The sequence below is a fragment of the Zalophus californianus genome, chromosome 2, assembly GCF_009762305.2.
Source record: "Zalophus californianus isolate mZalCal1 chromosome 2, mZalCal1.pri.v2, whole genome shotgun sequence".
Classification (NCBI taxonomy): Eukaryota; Metazoa; Chordata; class Mammalia; order Carnivora; family Otariidae; genus Zalophus; species Zalophus californianus.
The window spans coordinates 155,029,064-155,048,407 of NC_045596.1; the positions used below are offsets into that span (position 1 = coordinate 155,029,064).

Sequence of the window (19,344 nt, forward strand, 5' to 3'; positions counted from 1 at the left end):
TCCAATTCTTGAAACTGAGATTTTGACCCTTGGCTGAGATGGTCTGTGGGCACCCAGAGCATGCCTTCTCTGTCCCTGGTATTTGTCGATTACCCCCAAAGGCTATGGCTCTCAGTTTCATGTAGGTATGTGTAGGTAAAGCACTTAGAAATGTAGGCAGCAGAGAATCCAACTCCACTGACCAGGGAGTTTGAGAGGGCAAGTATTTGTAGTCGAGGATGATACCCCCCTAAGCAAAGTCGGGGTATTGCTGGTAAGGAAGAAACAGAGATGGGGGTTGGGTGGGAAACTAGCAGAGTCTGTTGAAGTGACTGAGTCAAGGAAAGAAAGGACAAAACCATTCTCAGAGTTCTCTCTATACAGTCCCTCCCTCCCACTGTCCTTTCCTTGGTCTCTTAAAAGCAGTGGTGTGCTGATAAATGTTTCACACCTGGCTCTCGGTGGGGAAAAGCCCTGATTTATGTTTGCCAGTTTCTGTGGTGGAAATAGTCCCATCATGGCGGGTTTCAAGCTACTAACGTGCTGTCCCCCACTGTGCGCGGTGCGGGGGAGAGACGCCCAACGGCTCACTGTCACATAGCATTTCCCCCAGACAGATCCAGTAGGAGTCAGTCACCTCAAGATTATGGAACATAATAAAATGTTGTATCGGTCAGCTTGGATGCACCAGAACAAAATATCACAGGCCAGGTGGCTTACACAGCAGACATTAATTTTCTCACAGCTCTGGAGGCTGGAAGTCTGAGACCAAGGAATTGGCAAGGTTGGGGTCCTGGGAGGTGTCTCTCCTCAGCTTGCGGGCAGCCATCCGTTTGCGGCCTCTTCACATAACTGTCCCGGCTTTCCATGCATGTGTGCGTCTCCAGTCTCTTTGTGTGTCCAAATGTCCTCTTCTTACTAGGACCACCGGTCAGAGTGGGTTAGGGCCCACGCTAATGGCCTCATGTTAACTTTACCACATCTTTATTTTTTTTTAAGATTTTATCTATTTATCTAGAGAGAGAGCCAAGCAGGGGGAGCAGGCAGAGTGAGAAGGAGAAACAGGATCCCTGCTGAGCAGGGAGCCTGATGTGGGGCTCGATCCCAGGACCCCGGGATCAAGACCTGAGCCGAAGGCAGACGCCCAACTGACTGAGCCACCCAGGTGCCCCAATTTTATGACATCTTTAAAGGCCTTGTCTCCAAATACTGTCACATTCTGAGGAGCTGGGGGTTAGGACTTCAACATATGAGTGTTGGGGGGGACACAATTCAGTCCATAACAAATATCGTAAAAAACTAGGAAGTGATGAACTGTGAGTATTTCCTTTGTTTTTAATATCATTTAGTGAATCATAAGTTCATAGAATTTAGGTTTAAATAATGGCTGTGCTTAGCAGCTGAATTGAAAAAATTCCCGAAGGTTTAAAAAATCAGCTCTCATGAGCTGATGTGAACTGCTTTAAAATAAAACAAAAGCTTAAGCAAACCCCCCTACCCATCCAGAAAAAGACAAAGCACGATTGTGCCAGGGTGTCAATTTTCCTAAGGATCTTTTCCTGGCAATTATCTCATTATTGTGAGGAAACAATAATTTCCAGGATCATTCGAGCTCCAATATTCTTTCATTTTGTAAAAGATCTTAATAGTAACTAGAAATCTCATGATGCTTTGCAATTAAAAAAAAATATTTTACCTTATTCCCTGGTGTATTTATAAAGTCTTCACGGAGTACATGCTACGTGTACTCAGTGTGAATATTTGTGTCCCTCCCAAATTCATATATTAAAACCCTAATCCCCAGTGTGATGGTATCTGGAGGTAATTAGGTTTGATGAGAACAAGAGGGTGGAGCCTGGTGAATAGGATTAGTGCCTTTATAAGAAGAGACATGGGACAGCTTGCTTCCTCTCTGTCTCTCCCCTCTTCCTCTCTTGACTCTGCCATGGGAGGATACAGTTGGAAGGTGGCCATCTGCCAAGCAGGAAGAAGGTCCTCAAAAAAACCCTGATCTTGGACTTCCCAGCCTCCAGAACTGTGAGAAATAAATATCTGTTGTTCAAGCTGTTCAGTCCATGACATTCTGTTAGAGCAGCCCGAATGGACTAAGACAGTACCTTCCGGGTACACGGCACTGTGTTGGGAAATAGGGCCCAGAGAAGACAAGAGAGACACGACCCCTCCCCCGATGGTGCCTACATCTAGAGGAGGAGATAGATGTAGAGCGACTAGTCAGTCATTTAGTAACTAATTACAGGAGTTGTAACTGCTAGTAAGAGCATGTATAGGGCACTACGGAGCATTTATCATAGGAGGAATTAACCATACCTAGGAGATCACAAAAGACTTATCTTGGGAAATGACATTTAACTTGTGTTATAGGTTGAATCCTCTACTACCCGCACCGCCCCCCCCCACCCCAATTCAGGTACTGAAGCCTTAATCCCTAGAACCTCAGAATGTGACTGGGTTCAGAGATAGATCTTTCTTTCTTTCTTTCTTTCTTTCTTTCTTTCTTTCTTTCTTTCTTTCTTTCTTTCTTTCTTTATTTTTAAAGATTTTATTTATTTGAGAGAGAGAGAGAGTGAGAGAGAGTATGAGAGCAGGGTGAAGGGCAGAGGGAAGAGCAGACTCCCAGCTGAGCAGGGAGCCCGATGTGGGGCTTGATCCTGGGACCCTGGGATCATGACCTGAGCCGAAGGCAGATGCTTAACCAACTGAGCCACCTAGGCACCCCTGGAGATAGGATCTTTAAAGAGGTAAGTTAAAATGAGTCTTTTTTTTTCTTTAAATTTTTTATTGTTATGTTAATCACCATACATTATATCATTTAGTTTGTGATGTAGTGTTCCATGATTCATTGTTTGTGCATAACACCCAGTGCTCCACGCAGAACGTGCCCTCTTTAATACCCATCACCAGGCCAACCCATCCGCCCACCCCCCTCCCCTCTAGAACCCTCAGTTTGTTTTTCAGGGTCCATCGTCTCTCATGGTTCGTCTCCCCCTCCAATTCCCCCCCTTCATTCTTCCCCTCCTGCTATCTTCTTCTTTTTTTTCTTGACATATATTACATTATTTGTTTCAGAGGTACAGATCTGTGATTCAACAGTCTTGTGCAATTCACAGTGCTCACCATAGCACATACCCTCCCCAATGTCCATCACCCAGCCACCCCATCCCTCCCACCCCCCACCACTCCAGCAACCCTCAGTTTGTTTCCTGAGATTAAGAATTCCTCCTATCAGTGAGGTCATATGATACATGTCTTTCTCTGATTGACTTATTTCACTCAGCATAACACCCTCCAGTTCCCTCCACGTCGTTGCAAATGGCAAGATCCCATTCCTTTTGATGGCTGCATAATATTCCAGTGTGTGTGTGTGTGTGTGTGTGTGTGTGTGTGTGTGTGTGTATACATATATATATATATATATATATATACACCACATCTTCTTTATCCTAAAATGAGTCTTTAATGTGAGTCCTAATCCAATCTGGCCAGTGTCCTTATTGGAAGAGGGAATTTGACCACACAGAAGGACAGCAGGGATGCAGGGATGTGTGCACAGAGGACACAGCGAGAGGTAGCTATCCAGAAACCAAGGAGAGAGGCCTCAGGAGAAATTAGACCTGCCAACACCTTGATTTTGGACTTCCAGCCTCCAGAACTGTGAGAACATAAACTTCTGTTGCTTAACCCCGCCGGTCTGTCGTATTTTGTTACGGTAACACCAGCAGACTAATGGAACCCGGGGCCTGGGTGTGAGGAGGGGATGAGAAGAGGAGGGGAGGCAGGAGGGCATTCTTTTTTTTTTTTTTTTAAGATTTTATTTATTTATTTGAGAGAGAGAGAATGAGAGACAGCATGAGAGGGAGGAGAGTCAGAGGGAGAAGCAGACTCCCCGCTGAGCAGGGAGCCCGATGCGGGACTCGATCCCGGGACTCCAGGATCATGACCTGAGCCGAAGGCAGTCGCTTAACCAACTGAGCCACCCAGGCGCCCAGGGAGGAGGGCATTCTAACCAGAGGAGGGAACATCTGGTGGGATCCTTAAAGCAACAGATCAAAGGCTCAGAATCTAATCTAGAAGGGCGGTTAGGGATATGGGCCCTGGAATCAAAGGGCCAGACTCAACCCTGGAAAAGTTGTAGGACTAGGCGCCTCTGTTTTCTCATCTGTATAGTGCAGCTGATGCTAGGTTCTTCTGCAGGGATGATGGGGAGAGGGTTAAGGGACTGAGCTGCGAAGCAGTTAGCGCAGTGCTTGGCACACACTCCTGGAAATGCTCAAAAATGTGAGATGTCACTTATTATCTGAGAATAGCTCACCATTCTCAAAGTGTAGTTGGAATGTTCCTTACAGTGGCAAGTCTTTACTGGTACCACTCCAACCCGAGTAAAATCATTTTCTCTCCCTTACTGGGAAGGAAGACCATCTGTTTCTAAAATCTGGATTCTCCATTTTATCTTCCTGAGGGTTTGGATTTTGTCCTAATGTCTTCAGCTATGGGCCATAGAAACCTATCATTTAGAAAAAAAGAAATAAAGTTCAGGCTTTGGGGAGTGAGGACTGCCCAGACTGTGGGTCGAGCCCATGATGGTTTGGGGGACAGTACCAGGAGAGGGGACTCTGGCTCTGACAGGTGTTTGGGCCTCCATCCCTGAGCTCTCAGGTCCTGAGAAGTGCCAGGAGGCCAGGAGAAGAGTCCCGCGGAAGGCACCACTAAGTGAGTATTGGGGCACTTTGAGAGGACATCGCCCTACAACACCGTATTTGTGAGCCCCTCGATAACTGGAAATTCTGCAGGATGGTGGTGACAGACGCACTTGCACCCCCACTTTCATGCCCCCCAAATTAGGGACTTCAGGCATAGGACAGCACGTTTGGCATTAACGACACCATTTTCTCCAATTTCCCTCACTGGACCCTGGTCCTTAAGGACAAGTATTCTGTTTTTCTCTCCGCATCCTCCACACTCAGTATAGAGCCGAACACCTGTATTTGCTGAATAAAATTTGTATTTATAAATTAGGCACCTGAGGCCGAGGGATTGAGTGACTCACTTGAGGGCACACATCTCGTTCTAAAACCGCATCCAAAAGCCTAAGGTCCATCGGTAGCGCCTTTGCTCTTGCCAGCCACCACAAGGGCAAGGGAGGTGTCTTATGCTTTTCCCATGGTGCCTCGTGCCCTGGTGAGCCTGCAGTCGAGCACAGGAAGAACCCGAGAATCAGTAGTGCTATCTAGAAGGTGGGTCAGTGGAATGATTGATAGAGTTGTTTGTGTGGAGGCCGGAACAGATAAGCGTTCTCAACCCATTTTGGCTTTAGGGAAGCGGCACAGCCATTCATATTCATTTATTCCAAAGACATTTAGGATGGGGATGTCACACATCAGTTTTTTCTCCTCTACATTTATGCCCCGCGAGCTAGTGAACAAAGCATGGACTTTTGGTCATTCATTCAGCATATATTTATCAAGCAGTGTCCCAAATATTTACTGTCTGGCTGCGCAAGGGCCAGCTGGTCTACCTCTGTGTTTCGGGGTCCACACGTATAAATTAAGGACAATAACACCTATTGCATAAAGGTTGGCATAAAGTTCAAAAGAGGGTGAACACATAAAAGCTGCGCATACGTTCATATCACCTAGCCCTCCCACGCGGGACAATGACAGCTGATTATTTCACTTCTCTTTCACAGTGCTGGGGAGCCCACGGGGGCTTCATAAATGTGGTGGAGCTGGTTCTTGTGCCCTGATTTGGTCCCTCAATTATGGTAAAACAAGAGGAACAGGACTTCCCTGGGCAGAGTCTCTCCTGTGCCTGGCACATTAATGATGCACAGTAAATATACATTCAGTCAATCAGTTATTCTGGCCTCTGGAATGAGTGGAACATTTTGATAACGCAGGAAATTGAGATTCACCATACAGCTTTCCTTGTTCTGGCCACGGTCTCTTCCAACAAATCGAGAAAAGAAAGTCCGCGGCAAAATAGGATTATGCTGTTTCAATATCAGTTCTTTATCAGTTTGGATTAGGTTCATCTGCATAAGGTAGAAACACTTCCCCACACATGTCCCTTTCCCTATTTAGCCTTTGATAAGATAAAATCCCATTTCTTTTTCATGTAAAAGACTAGAGTTAGGCATTCCAGGACTTGTGTGACAGCTCCACAAAGCCATCAAAGACCCAGGTCCCTTCCAGCTTCTCCCCTAGGGTGGTCTCCTAGTCCAAGGTGACTGCTAAGGCTCCCGCCAGCCATCTCATCACTGTTCCTTGAAGCAAGATGGAAGAATTGGGGAGAAGAAAAGAGCATTCTCTCCCTTTAAAAAAGACTTCCCTAAGTCCCACACAGTACTTCTTCTATCTCTTCAGTGAGAGACTAGGCACAGGGCCAGACCTTTGCAAGCAAGGCTAGAAAATGAAGTCTTTCAGCTGGGCAGTAATGTGCTCAGCCAAAAACTGGAATTCTAACACAAAGGAAGAAACGGAGGCTGGGGTCTAAGGTAGGCAAATTACAACCTCTCTTACCTCCTCCATTCTGGAGAAGACACATAGCCGTTTTTCCCTTCTATGTTTCTGCCACCCCATGCACAGGCCATCATTAACGTCCTGACATCTTACGTTGAGGGAAACAGATGAGATGGTGCTGAGGTTTTTCATCCTAGGCCAGAAAGAAAGAAGAAATGATAACATTTGTCCATGTGCACATTCATCCCCTTTTTCTCACATGTGGTGTCAGCCTCTCTCTGTCCCTTCCCGCCTATGTGCACAGAGCTCAGGCTAAAACTGCCCTCTGCCCCTGCAAATGATGATTGCCCTGAAAGTGATCACGGGGTTTTGTGCACTTGGCCCCGGGACATCCACTGCCAGCCGCAGACCTTCCTCTTGTTCAGGAAGACCAACTCTATAAGAGCAGGTAACCGCTCCACACGCTAGCATCTCCCGGGTGAAGAGTGGGGTTCTGTTGGGATTTGGACCTGTAGTCTTTCATTTAATGATTACCGAGAGTTCTCCCCCAGAATCTTCTTCTGTCCTCTCATTTTGAACATAGAGAATTAGTGTCCACTTCTTACCTTTCATATAATAAAATGAAGATTAATAAAATAAATAAACAGCTGGCTGTGGCAAATTCTGGGTTAAAACATTTTGGAAGACACCCATTGTCTATGAATCTAATTATTGGTTGTGGCAGAAATGAAGTCAGAATTTAACATGGTGGTTTGGGGGGAGGGTGGGAGGTGTTGGAATAGGAAGGCCTGGCTAAGCCCTGGGGTAGCCATTGGATTCTGGGTGAACCTGGGTGGTATCTTCATCCTTGAAATGTCAATAAGGATGTCTACCTCACAGCGCCATTTTAGCAGGCTTTCAATTAGATAACACACCCCCTACCACTGGGCCTGACGAAGGGCAAGGACTCCCTAATTTGTTTCCTTTTCCCTGAGGTGAGTAATAGAGAATAAAGGATCAAGAAGGGAAGGGAGAGGAGATAAGGAGTTGAAGTGGAAGTTGCTTTAAATAGGTTCTTACCAACTGGGGGGTTGAAGTCCATGGAGGCTCTGGAAGCAAGCCCACCATCCATTCCACTTTATTTCATTCTACTTTAAGACCAACCCTGTTCGGCAAACATAGCTTATTCTATAAGACATATTGAGGAGTTATTTTTCAAGCCGCTAAACTCTAAATATTTTTTTTTCAAGGTTAGAAATAATACTGGAGCTTTAAAAAAAAATCTGGAACCTAAATAATAGTAGTTTACTTTCCAAGAAGGAAGCAAAGGTAAAGAAGTTGAGTGACTACATCACGCCGCCAAACAGTGTTTCCCTCCTCTCTCATCTCACCCTCCCCTCCTACCCCCAGCCCCAGGACGGAGGCAGACCACAGTTTGAAAGTATTGGATCACGGAGGTGCTAGCACAGGGCCCGCCGTGGGCTCTGTGACCCCCTCCCCGCTCACCACTGGGGGTTCTCTGGCGGCCCCAGGGCTCCTGCCCAGGGGAACACCCCATGGGGGGGCCTGCCTGCCGTGTCAAACACAAGTGGGTGTGCGGAAAAGAGGCAGCAGGAGGAAGAACTGAAATGACTCAGAGCAGATGCATCATCGCTCCTGGGTCTGCAGACCGGGCTGGGAGAACCACGGAGCGGCACGTTCCTACAGATGCTGTTTTCTTGATATTTTGTCGGAAGATGCAGACATTAATCCTCAACTGAGTTGTGGGTTTTAAACAAGAGACTGTGTGTGGGGCGCCTGGGGGGCTCAGTTGGTTAAGCGGCTGCCTTTGGCTCAGGTCATGACGCCGGGGTCCTGGGATCGAGTCCCGCATTGGGATCCCTGCTCCGCGGCGAGTCTGCTTCTCCCTCTGCATGCCGCTCCCCCTGCTTGTGCTCTCTCTCCCTCTCTGACAAATAAATAAATAAAATCTTTAAAAAAGAAATAAACAAAAGACTGTTTGAAAGAGCTGGTTCACATGGCCTCCAGCCCCCAAACTCAGCCCCAAATTCTCTACGCAATCCCTCAGCAAACATTATGAAAAGTCTACAAGGTGCTTAGTATGTTTAGATATATTATCTTATCTAATCCTCAGGGTTCTGACCAGGGTGAGGTGGCGAGGTTCTTGCCTCTTGAGCAAAATTTAAGAGGATGCCCCCAAACCCCACCCAACTCCGTGATTAAGATAAATAAGATTTCAATGCAATATTTAAAAAAGAAAAACTAATGCAAAATAACCAATGATGAGAAACACGGCAAGGTTTTAAATATAGTATATCCATGTTTGTGGTTTCCTTATTTGGCTCATCTCCTAAATGGCTTTTGTTCTGGTGCTGCCAATCTTTTTATTCTATTCTTGAGGTAGGGCCATGTCGTAGATTGGGGTTCAAAAGAGCTGCATAAACTTAACTCTGGTAGATGGTAGACGGGGAACTTGAACCCGGGACTCCATTGTCTGTTTTCTTTTCCTAGGACTGTAGCCACCTGCCTGGTTTTGCAGGACTGATGTGTGCCTCCTTCAGAGGATTTGTTAATATGTCTTCCAGGCAGCTGGTACCCTTAGCTTCTTTTTTTTTTTATAATTTTTTATTGTTATGTTAATCACCATACATTACATCATTAGTTTTTGATGTAGTGTTCCATGATTCATTGTTTGTGCATAACACCCAGTGCTCCACGCAGAATGTGCCCTCTTTAATACCCATCACCAGGCTAACCCATCCCCCCACCCCCCCTCCCCTCTAGAACCCTCAGTTTGTTTTTCAGAGTCCATCGTCTCTAATGGTCCGTCTCCCCCTCCGACTTACTCCCCTCCATTCTTCCCCTCCTGCTATCTTCTTCTTCTTTTTTTTCTTAACATATATTGCATTATTTGTTTCAGAAGTACAGATCCCTGATTCATCAGTCTTGTACAATTCACAGTGCTCACCATAGCACATACCCTTAGCTTCTGAGATAACTGCTTCTCGGAGGTGCCAGAAAGAGATAATCTGTGGAGCGCCCGGAGGGTTAAATCACCCTGTAAGCCTAAAAATCATCTCGTTGGGGGGAGGGGCTGGAGTGAGCAACACATTTACTTCGGTGTGAATGACAAACATGCTGAGCAAGAATTAGCCTGACTGAGTTCTTAATGCCGTGTAATCCTTCCATTTAACCTCTCCCTGGCAGAATGGGTTTCTCAGACCCAAAGGCTGCCCGCAGAATCAGTTAAAGGAGAAACAAGTTTCAAAATCCATTTTGAAAGCCAAGGTTAGGTAATGGTGTTTACAAACTCAGCTGAGGCTTTTTCGTGCTGTATTTTTTTTTTTTTTCCTTTAATTGCAAAGGTGCCTCTAGGCATCCCTGGTTTGTTTCCAGCACGGCAGGTTGACTAGCAGGAGGACGGAGGCCAGAGGAAGGGCGGCTGGAAGGCATTCTGGATTGCAGTGTTTCCCCGGGTGCCGGGCGTGGAGCTGGGCTGGGGTCCGGGCCGGGCTCCGGGGTGGCCACGCCTGCCTTCCGCCTCGAACGCTGCACACACACTGCCACCTACGGAGCTCGGGAGGCAAATGAGCCTCCCCGCCCGGCCCTTTCCTCCCGCGGAGCCGGGCCTGCCCTCTAGCCCCACGCAGGATTCCTGCAGGGGCCTCGCCACATTACCATGACAAAAGCTGAAGCTTTCCTTGGGCAACTGAAGACATTCTGTAAAGCACGTCTCGTTTCACCAACCCTCTCTAGCTAACCTTCGGTCCCTCCCCGACAGAGGCCCTGTCCTTTCCGCGGCTGGTAAGACTCCTTCCCCAAATGTACCTTTAGGGCCGGCTAGGCTCACCCTAACGCACCACACGGCGGTCCTCTGCTCCCCCACTGATTGTTCATATTTATTGAACACCCCTCAGATAACAGGCTCTGTACTATGTGCTTTACGTGCATCATTTTATTTAACTTTCTCCAAACCCTTTAAATGTCCTAGAATTGTCCTAGAATTGAGTATGCTGTAGATGACGAAACAGGCTTAGGAACATTATGTAAATTTATCTAAGGTCACTTAGCCAGTGAGCAGTGGTGCCCGGTTTTAAATCTGAGTAGATTTTAAATCCAGGGCCCACATCCTGACTCCCTTAAATTAGATCCTGTAGGGGACTCTGAAGGACCTCATTCAGTCTTCAAGTCCTGAGCATCAACATAGGCCATGTGCTCTGCTTAGGGCTTGGACACATTTTATCTTGTTGAATTCTTACCGTTCCATAAAGTACATACAGATGATAAGACTATTTTACAAATAAAGAAGCGAGGCTCAAAGAAATTAATGGTCTTTTTCTTGAAACCATAAGAGTCTCTTAATCATAGGAAACAAACTGAGGGTTGCTGGAGGGGATGGGGGTGGGGGAATGGGGTAACTGGGTGACAGGCATTAAGGAGGGCACCCGATGTAATGAGCACTAGGTATTGTATAAGACTGATGAATCACAGACCTGTACTCCTGAAACAAATAATACATTATATGTTAATTAATTGAATTTAAATAAAAATGTTAAAAAAAAAGAAATTAATAGTCTTTTCCTGTTGGCCATTGTGTCTGGGTATAAGAGCTGGAGTAGGGTAGGGCAGAAAGCTGGAAAGAACTTGGGTTATTCTCAACCAGCCACCTGGAGCCACCCTTTCCAGCTACTTCTGGATTCTTTGTCGTGAAAAATGACAGATATATTCTAAGGATTTGACTTAGGGTTTTTGTTATTTGTGGGTGAAAGCAAAGCAGCTGATGTAACGAGGATTCAAACACAGGTCTATCAGACCCAAGAGCTACTGGACATGTTTTCCAGGCTACCTTCCTGCCTTGTGTTATAAAATTATTAAAAAGTTGCAGATTCCTCAGGGATAAGGAGACTTCTACGTGTGCAATCATGTGGTAGAAAGAATCAGGGGGCCTAGAGTTTGATCCTGACTCTTCCTTAGGTTGCTTGCTGATTCACCAGGGAAATAAGTCACCAACAAATGAAATACTAAGAAAAGTGAGTGCTAGAATGGAATGGTCAAGCCAATGAATGCTTTCTTAGAAAGCATTTCTAAGAATGCTTTCTTAGAAAGTCTTAGAGGGGCTCCTGGGTGGCTCAGTCAGTTCTAAGCATCTGCCTTTGGATTAGGTCATGATCCCGGGGTCCCCGGAGGATCCCGGGGTCCTGCTCAGTGGGCAGCCTGCTTCTCCCTCTCCCTCTACTCCACCCTCCTCCCCTCCTCCCCTGCTCATGCTCTCTCTTGCCTGTACTCTTTCTCTCTCAAATAAATAAAATAATATCATAAAAAAAAGTCTTAGAACAGAAATTAAATAAGTCTGGCTATCAGGCATTCTGCAAAGGTAAAAGATCCAGATAAACAAAGAAATGGCCTATCCTTATTAACAGAAACTTATTTTCCAAACTCTGCTGAAGTGTTCATTCCACCTTGTATGCAGCCCCATCTGGAGCCCAGTGAAATGAGTAATGTCATTCAGTAACATCGAGGGGCAATTGGACCACAACCCACCATGCTTGGGGAATGGCATACTCAGGTTTATAAAATAAATATGCTCTCAAATAATACCCTGTTACTATATGTGCATTACCAGTTTTCAAGAAAATAAGAGGCAGCAAAGTTTAGCTCATGGCATAACCATGTAGGACAGGAGGCGTCCTTTGATGGCTAAGCAAGATTTGTCCTTGATGAACCATGCAGAATCACAGGGCCCCTGGGATCGTCACTATAAGGTACTATTGGAAAATAATGGTTTCAGGTTGATGGAGTGCTAAATACACTAGCTTTGACCTAACAATAATTGCTGGGAACACATTTTAATAGCTTTCTAATAAGCCTGTGCGCACCTCTAAGTAAGTGGTTTTGACAAGACTTGCTTCTAGGGACGTAGGCCCTGGACTTGATCTACTACATAGAAAGTGGTTGAGAGCCATATTTCATGACAAGCTCCCATCTTTTAAATAATTCCTATCACTGCTTTGTGCCTGCCTTCATTTATCTGTTTATAGAATGGGCATTAAACTCTTTCCCTACTTCCCAGAGAGGGGTAGAGTCTGTAAGGTAGCTTGAGATACGGGCATCATGTGAATATATGGATTTTCCTGTACTGTTTGTTTTCTTTGGATGGCCAGGCCATTCTGAAATAAATTGTTTCAGTTCCTAACCGTTGACTGGCAAATTAATAGTAATGATGGTCTAATCAGGGAGTTTTAGACTTAGCAGATAAACAGAGATCCAGTATCTCATAGAAGTGTGATCTCCTGGTGGTCTTTAGAGTCACCTTAAGGTGGGGGTTATTTAAAGCACATTACTTAAAATACATATTTAAATTTTATTTAAAGGACATTATTTCAAATACATTTGTCTGGGCCCTATGCCAAACCCCTGAATCAGTATATGGAGGGTTAGGGACTAGGAGTCTGCCTTTCGCAAGCTCCTCTGATATCTCTGGTGTATATTGAAGTCTGAGAGTCACTGGTGTGGTCCTTGGAAAACACAATAGCGTGAAGCCTGAAGGGTAATCCATGTATCACTGGACATGACTATAGGATATTGCAGTGGAAGGCTCCTTTACCTCCTTCAGTATGTAGTTCTTCAGTCTGAGTGAGGAGGGCCGCTGAAGGAGTCCAGAGGTCTATGCGAGCCGAGAGCCTCAGCGGTGGGCAAGGGTGGACGCACCACTGATCCCCATAGCCCTCCCTCAGCCTGTAAAACTTGGCTTGACCATTCAGGGCAGCCTTGCCTTGCCTTTGTTGCTCTGATCTGTGGTGTAGTTTTTTGGTTTGTTCTTTTAAAAATTGTTTTTAATTATGCTAGAATACACATAGTTTATCATCTTAGCCATTTTGAAGTGTACGGCTCAGTGGCATTAACTACGTTCACCTTGTTGTGTGACCATCACCACCAACATCTCCAGAACTTTTTCATTGTCCCAAACTGAAACTCTGTCCCCGTTAAACACTAACTCTCCGTTCCCTCCTTACCCCGGGCCCCTGGTAACCTGCATCCTACTTTCTGTCTCTATGAATTGACTACTCTAAGTACCTCATATAAGAGGAATCATGCAGTATTTGTCCTTTTGTGACTGGCTTATTTCACTCAGCATCGTGTCTTCAACATCCACTCATGTTGAGCAAGTGTCAGAATTGCCTTCCTTTTTAAAGCCGGATATTTCATTGCACGGATAGACCGCATTTTGTTTACCCATCCATCCATTGATGGACACCTGGGTTGCTTCCCCCTTTTGGCAACTGTGAATAATGCAGCTCTGAACATAGGTGTACAGATATCTTTTTGAGACACCGCTTTCCATTCTTCTTTTTTTTTTCCCCAAAGATTTTATTTATTTATTTGAGAGGGAGAGAGAGCAAGTGAGAGCACAAGAGTGGGGGGAGGGAGAAGCAGGCTCCCTGCTGAGCAGGGAGCCCAGTGCGGGACTGGATCCCAGGACTCTGGGACCATGACCTGAGCCGAAGGCAGCCACCCACCCACCTGACTGAGCCACCCAGGCGCCCCATTCTTTTGACTTCTTCTGACCAAGAAGGGCAATTGCTGGATGGAATGGTAATTCTATTATTAACTTTTAAAGGAACTGCGACCACAGTGTTTTCAATAGTAGCTCTCTGGTGTGATTTTACGTTGATTTGTGTGATTATCTGATTGTCTGTCCACCCACCATGAGAGCAGGGATCCTGTTTATTTTTGCCACCTTGCCTCCTGTATCTCCATATCTTGAACAACAATGTCTGGGACGCAGTAGTCACCTAAATATCTGATGAATTAATGAACGAGTCAGCCTGATGGGAACACGGCATTGCAGAGAGACTCAGTCTCTGCACTTAATGAGTTTATAAATTAGTTGGTGAGACGTGACCCACACAAGGCAGTGAGCAAATAAAGGAAGGATATAATTATAAACTTCCCACCAACAGTGCACAAGAGGAGGAAACAGTCTTCGCTTGTGATTCTTTCTTGGGGGCCTACATTGGAGGGCTGGGTGCAGAGTTAGTTAAGGAGTCTGGAGACATCAACCCGGGCACAGCAGTATGCAATGTGGATTAGGAGTGGGCACGAGAGGTCCAAAGCACGTTGTTCCTTAGGTCACTGCCATGGGGGATCCAGAGAGCAGCCCCCACGTGACAATTAAGCAGGGGGGCGATATGGGGGGATCTACCATGTCTCCCTCAGGGAGGCACAACAATAGTCCACACCCAGGCCGAGGGCCTGGCAAAAGCAAAGCATGGCCCAGTCGATAGGGTTGGGAGCTTAGGCAGAAACTGGGCATGCGGGTAGGGAGCACAGCATGATCCTAAGAACTCAGATGAAAACCAGACTGAAAGGTGTGAGCTGGGCCTTCTTTTGCCACAAAACCATAAATCCCACAATTTTAAGGATTCTTCATGCTAAGGGGCCGCAGCCCTAATGTCTTTTTTTTTTTTTTTTTTTTTTCACTTTATGGCCTAGTGGGGATGGGATCTGGAGCAGGGCAGGGCTGAGTATGCAAAGAGGGAGAGTGGCCAGCCAGCTGTGGGGATGTGGGGGAAGGAGGCAGAAGGAGAGGAATTGGTGATAAGAGAGGTATGGAAAAGGGAGGGGTGGTAAAAAGGTACATGGGGAGCAAGATGGGGAAGTGGCCTGCCTAGCCAAGATGGCAGGCGCAGGCTGTAATGGGAGCCACAGCTAGAGCTGGGCTGGTGTTGAGGCAGGGTGGGGAGGCGTGGGAATCAAGGGGAGACATGCTCCTATTTCATTTTCCTTCTCCTTCGGTGAGGAGGAAAAAAAAAAAAACAAAACCACCGCTTTAATATTAGAATTTGGAGTTCCTAAGGGAGAGAATAGTCTATTTAACCTTGATGGACCAGCCTGGTCGTGGAAAAATAGAACCCAGAGCCTCTGTGTCCAGGGTCAGGTATGAATCAGAGTCAGGTAATTGTCTCTGCCAAAGAAATGAACAGAAATGCTTAGTTTGAGGAGTGCGAAAGCGCTGGAAGAACTCTGAGGGGAAAGGATATTGCAGTTTGGCTTTTCCATGAAGCAGATGCCCCGATAGGGAGTGCAGGGTGTGTGTCAAGGAGGCCCCTGGGCTCAGGACCATGGGAGGCAGGAGGATTCACAGACGGAGAGACTGAACTGGACCTGGGACCTGGCGGCAGTCTGGGCCTGTCATGGCCTGTCTGGGTTGTCCCCAGCTGGGCTGAGTGGCCGGGTCTTCCTCTGCCCTCCTCCATCAGTCACTGGATGTGGGCTGCCTCAGAAAGTGTGGTCTTGGGCGAGGTCGCACAGCCTGGAGGAGAGGAGAGATGGAGGTGGTCACACAGCATTCTCAGCAGCAGGGACAACAGGTCCTTCCTTGAAGGGGCTCTGGGCTGAGCCTCTCTGTGTCCAACGTAGGGCCCTCAGGTTTTAGGACTAGAGCCAGATGTTGGGGTGGTCATCGGGTTTTCCATCCTAGGCATGATGCATGTTGAAACAGAGTTTTAATTCTATTTCGAAGGGCAAGGAAACCCTAGCAATGTAGAAGATTTGAAATACGGAGGGGCCAGCACCTGTCCGGGTCATTGTGGTAGCCAGACTTGGAGATGGCCCCTGGTGATCCTTGGCACCTGGTATTCAAGCCTCTCCCACACTGAATAGTCCACCTGGGTGAGCAGTAGGCAATTACAGAAATGATGGCGCGTGACTTCTAGGGCTAGGGAAGAAGAAGACTTTGTGACTTCCACGTGGTTCTTTCTTGGATCATTCGCTCTGGGGAAACCAGTTGTCCTGCTGTGAGGACACAGGCGGTTCTCTGGAGACGTCCCTGGGGCAAGGAACTGATATCTGCCAACAGCCAGCACCAACTTGCCAACCGCGACGTCAGATCCTCAGTTCCAGTCTCACCTTCCATGACCGCAGGTCTGCCTTTCACTTTGACCGTAACCTTGTGAAAGACCTGGGGGCCATGAGCTGGAAACAGCCACCGAAGGTGCTCCCGAGTTTTTGACCCACAGAAATGGAGAAACAGTACAGAGTACAACACTGTTTATTGTTGATTTAAGTCGCCGAGTGTTGGGTAATTTGTTATTGATGAAGAAATAACTAATCCATTGTGTTCTGAGTCAAAGTTCTTTTATTTTGGCGGATTATTTCCCTTCTCTGCGCCCCCCATACACACTCAGAGTAGTGTGTCACTTTTCTCCCAGACGCTTCAAAGTACTACTTCAAGGATATTTTCAAAGGTTGCTGTGCATTAAAGCAACCTAAAAACTGACTTCTAAATCCTTGAGCCGTATGTATTTCTAACACAGACCAAACACAAGAAGGAAACAAAAACATCTGCTTGCAAGCATAAGGTTCAATTCCCATCCATTTTTTTTAACTTGTGACTTTATTTTATTAAGCATTTACAAAGAAAACCCCCCAAATTTACAAAAGAAACAGCAATACAATACTCCAATATATTGACAACAGAATGAAAAAAAATACTATTAGATGTAATGTAAAATGTACACTTTGTGCACCATGCCTTGAACTTCTAAGTGATTATCGTGCTCAATTGTGCATCACTGATTGATGTTTTAGACTAATTGGACCACAAATCGATTCGGTCGGTGAAAATGGCCATGCTGGCCACACACCATGGTGTTGACACCAGCAGTCGGTGACTAAGCTACAGTGGGAGTAGATGACAGGCTGGGGCTGCAACAATAGAAAAACGAATTATCCGTGGCTAGTCATTGCTAATAAAGTAATAAGGTTACACACCTTCTCACAATGTCTGTGTGTAAGGAGGAGGATAAAAAGGGCAGAGAATGGGAATCAAGTTATGTCAAAGGACCTCAGTAGATTATTTTGGAAAAACAAAACTTGCCACATGGATGGCTTTACCCAGGACTGTGTTAATGCGCAAGCAGCTTCAAATGCTGTTTGGACAGTGGGAACGAATCCAAAGTCAGAACAGGCTATTGGAGAAAGGGTGAGTTAAGACAGAGTAGTATTACTAGAGGGCTGAGAAGTGTTAAGAATCCAGTGAGTTCTGAGTTTGGCGTTAACGTGATCCACGGTCCGGTCAGGGATCAGCATCCGGCTGATCAGCCAATCAAGAGGACCTCCAGAAGGAGACTGTGATTCAGAGGCAGGAAATCCCACCCCCAGGGTGGGCCTGCCAAGCATATTGTGCTGGGACTTCGCCAGCTCTCTGTGCACGGCATGGTCCCTAGATACCACTTCTTATCCCGAGGCAAGCTGCATAGCCATGTCCCTCCAAGGCCCTGCTGTTCTCTGGTCCCTGAACTCTCTGAGAGCTTGTGTCGTCTGAGCAGGGGAGGCCCCTCCGGCTGGGACTTCCTCCCCGTTGGCTGTGGGCGGTCGAGCCCCGAGCCCTCTGAGAGTTCATGGCTCCTTTCAAATTCCCAGAGGTAGTCCCGATCTTTCAGATATCCAGCCCCCTTTGTCACTGCCTTAGACCAAGTTCCCATGACCTGGGAAGGAGGCTCCTTGGGGAACTACTGCTCTGTGCTACACCGGTTCTCTTCCACTGGCCTAACTCCCATCATGAGGACGCAGCTTCTTCCTCTTTCAAGGCGGCTCCATTTATCTTCCTTTCAGGGGACTTGGGGCCTGCATTTTTCTCCTCTCTTTTGTACAGGAATCTTAATACTTACGCCCAGGCTGTGACCTCTGACCTGTAAGTCCCTTTGCAATTTCTCCCCAGGGTCACTCGTGAGGAGGGATAGCCCAGAGTTCGGAAGTGGGAGTGAAGGCTACATTAGCTCGTTGCCAGGCTACACTTATTTTAAGGGATAGAGTCCTCTTTTATTTTTTTCTTCCTCCAGCTCCTTTCCAAAGCATTGTTTATAGCTATTGTGTCTTTAAAAAAAAAATTGGAAATTACTGCCTTTAGGTTTGACCCTTGCAAAAGGTCTAAATCTGTCCTGGGAACTAGGGGTTACAAGATAGAACAAGTCTGGGCAAATAATTTATAGTCTCACGTGGGCCAAGGACGAGCAAGGAAATGTGCAGTCCTAATGCAGATCTGAACGAAGCATTCTTTCCTCAGAAAACATCTAGGGTTACCAGGATCAAGTTCAAGGTCCCCAGCACAGTGCACATGGCTTTTCAAGACCTGACTCCATCCACCTTTCCAAACGCATCTCTCCATTCACAAGTAAGTTGTCCCCAGGTTTGCTTATGACTTTGCGTTATGCCCTTTGCCTTGTGTGATCGTTAATTTTATGTACCGACTTGACTAAACTAAGGGATGCCAAGGTAGCTGGTAAAACATTATTTCGGGGCATGTCTGTGGAGGGTGTTTCAGGAAGAGAATAGCATTTGAACTGGTAGACTGGGTAAAGCAGATAGCCTTTCCCCAATGTGGGTGGGCCTCATCCAATCCATTGAGGGTCCAAATAGAACAAAAAGGTGAGGAAGGGAAAATTCACTCTTTCTGCTTGATTTGGGACCTCCCTCTTCTTTGTCTCGGTTCTCAGACTTTGGATTCAGACTGAATGATACCACTGGCTTTCGTAGTTCTCCAGCTTGCACACATGGGACATGGCCTCCATAAGTGCGTGAACCAATTCCTATAGTAAATTTCCTCTTCCATCTATCTCTATGTATCCTACTGTCTCTGTTTCTCTGGAGAACCCTGACTAATAAATACACCTTGAATGCCTTTGTCCACCTCTGAGCAATTTTTTTTTTAAAGATTTTATTTATTTATTCATGAGAGACAGAGGGAAAGAGAGAGAGGGGGAGAGAGAGAGAGAGAGAAGCAGAGGGAGAAGCAGGCTCCCAAGGAGCAGGGAGCCCGATGCGGGACTCGATCCCAGGACCCTGGGATCATGACCTGAGCTGAAGGCAGACGCGTAACCATCTGAGCCACCCAGGCGCCCCCCACCTC

The 19,344-nt window shown here is 46.5% G+C and overlaps 1 long non-coding RNA gene across 1 annotated transcript; it reads left to right on the forward strand.

Moving 5' to 3' along the window:
* The first annotated feature begins 17,990 nt into the window (after window positions 1-17,990).
* Window positions 17,991-19,022, forward strand: LOC113924178. The gene is made up of 3 exons (XR_003520568.1): window positions 17,991-18,129; window positions 18,502-18,609; window positions 18,932-19,022. It is a non-coding gene; the product is annotated as an uncharacterized LOC113924178 (long non-coding RNA).
* The last annotated feature ends 322 nt before the right edge of the window (window positions 19,023-19,344 follow it).